Raw genomic sequence first — 2,500 nt, forward strand, 5'->3', positions numbered from 1 at the left:
TGTGTGTGTGTGTGTGTGTGTGTGTGTGTGTGTGTGTGTGTGTGTGTACAGTTACTGCTAAGTGAGTCAAGACCACCAGTAAACATGGCTGCTATAACCACCGTCACACAGGGAGACGTCATCTCATCACCACAGGGACAGAAATACAACCCCTCGTCCTCAAGTCCCTCCCACTTTTCAAACAAATGCGTCTTCAATCCACATAAAACACCTTAAAAGAAACGTATCCATACTTGATATTGAATACACATGACCACACAGACCTGCAAGGTGTTGCACAAAGAAGCATGTGTGAAGTATTTTCTTCGCAAAATGACATCATTGTGAAATTAGGATTCTCTTGTTACAATTACCATAAACAAATAATACCATGGTCAAGATAACTCCTAGCTTCTGTTGTAAGTTATTTTAACTTATGATTATTTTAATTATCAATTAATCCATTGATTAATCCAAAAACAGCTTATCCTATATCCGACAATTATGCTTCATAGAGACATCTTCAATTAGCTTGTTTTGTTGAAATAAAAGTATAGAAATTAAACATATTCAATTCACAACAATACTTTGACTAAATGATGTTTAGTGTTTTGACTTTATAAATGACTTAAACAACCAATTATCAAAATGTTTTATGATTCATTATCTGTCGGTCGACTAATTAATTTATTAACTAATCTTTTTAGCACTGCTTCCCCATAAACCCTGTTGGTTTCACAGTTTGGATGTTACAGTATCTTTGACTTATTCACTTTTATTTGACTCTTTCAACACTTTTTACTGAATGCAAACTGTGTGGCAGAACGGCTGCTCTTTGCTTTGTCATCCTCAGCACAATCATGATGCCATCATCCAACATCAAAACAACCATTACTAGTGTGTGTGCAGTTGTGTATCTGTCTGTTGTCATGTGTGTGTGTGCCTCCAGGGAGTATATGAGTCTCCAGTGTGTGTGTGTGTGTGTGTGTGTGTGTGTGTGTGTGTGTGTGTGTGATAAGCCCTCTTAATGACTCCTAAAGCCTCTCCTGAGTTGGCTGTATTTAGGCTGAACCAAGCTCATCTCTTTCCACACACACACACCTCTCAGGGCTTCTCCTCTTAAGTAGCCTTTGTGCTTCTGGTATGATGAGGGTTAAGGGGTTAGAGTTGTGGTAACAGTGCAGAGGTTAAGGGTTAGAGATTAGGGGTTAAGGGCTTTAACGGTACAAACAAAAGATGCTGATTTGACTCATTCACTCGTACCATTCAAACAGATGCATACTGACTATTTTGATGAAATAACAGCTGAAGGAGCTAAACTGGACTTTGATGTATGAAGATGAGGACGCATTCCCCTTATAAGCTCTGTGAAGATGCTGCATGAAGCAGCTTAAAGAATTCACCGTCACTACAACAGCCGAGGATTTTTACTGAAGTCTCACTTAAAAATAAGATCAAGGCTGGGACGTTCTGTTGTGAAAGAAATGTGTTAGGCATGGAGAAAGGTATAATTGGTTCATTGTCATGGTTTGGTATTTTGAGAGGCTTCAGAGTCCATCCCACTTGGCATGCCTTATGTGAGGAGGCTCTGAGTGTCTCGAGGTTAAGATAAGATGAGGACCTTGGTGATGTTCCCGAGTCACGTGGTAAACAGTCTGAACAAAGGGTTATACATTGTTTTGCCTCCATTGTGATTTTAAGTGATTCTGTATTATGTGGGATTTACTATATAAAGCTGAACAAATGTAATGTCACATTAAGTTTTTTAAATAAGTGCCGGTCGGACGGTACAGTTAAAAGCTTCTTGCTGACTGTATGACAGGGAGGGCTGCCTCTCACAATTTTAGAAAAAAACAAAAAAAACAAACAAACATCTTCTTTCTACAGAGACTGGCCATTGAGAATATGTGTGAAAATGGTCAGAGCTCCGAGTTCTCTACCAATGATGTTTGCCTCATTCCTCTCATACTCTCCCCCTCGTCCACTGCTACAGCTGCTTACTATTGCCTCGGTTGTCCAGCTGTTGGCAGCGGTGACGAGGTGGTTCGTTTTCAGAGAGGAGACATCAGGAGTGCAACCGTAATCAGGATCAAATTCTGAACAAAAACCACATCAATTTTACTCTAACTTTGAAAACGCTTGAACATGAATTCTGTCTGTGAAATTGTTATTGGACATAATCTTTGAATAAATACAATTGTATTTCCTGCCCATGCGAGTATGCCTTTAAAACCCTCGGCTTAACAATAATCTGTTAAAAAGGGATAATGCTGGGACCGCTGCCTAACAAGTCTCCTCGGATAAGGAAGAAGAAGAAAGCAGAAGAGCATGAAAGTAATGTTTAAATCTCTGATGAATATATTAGGAACACGTCTGTGGGGAGGGAAGGATGGAAAGAGGAATAGAGCAGAAACACAGGCCGTCATGGTATCACTACAGAGAAACACCTTCCTCCTCTGCCCACCTGAAGACATTCAAAAACACAAATGTTAACTCTTTTCAAACCTGTTTCTGGAGAGAT

At 39.7% G+C, this 2,500-nt stretch overlaps 1 protein-coding gene across 2 annotated transcripts in view; it reads right to left on the bottom strand.

Annotated features, from left to right (window-relative positions):
- The window catches only part of anos1b (anosmin 1b), a 38,713-nt gene that overhangs the window by 28,632 nt on the left and 7,581 nt on the right, over positions 1-2,500 (bottom strand). The window lies entirely within an intron of this gene.

This window comes from Anarrhichthys ocellatus, unplaced genomic scaffold, assembly GCF_004355925.1.
Source record: "Anarrhichthys ocellatus isolate YVR2014 unplaced genomic scaffold, GSC_Weel_1.0 scaffold22, whole genome shotgun sequence".
In the NCBI taxonomy this organism is placed as follows: Eukaryota; Metazoa; Chordata; class Actinopteri; order Perciformes; family Anarhichadidae; genus Anarrhichthys; species Anarrhichthys ocellatus.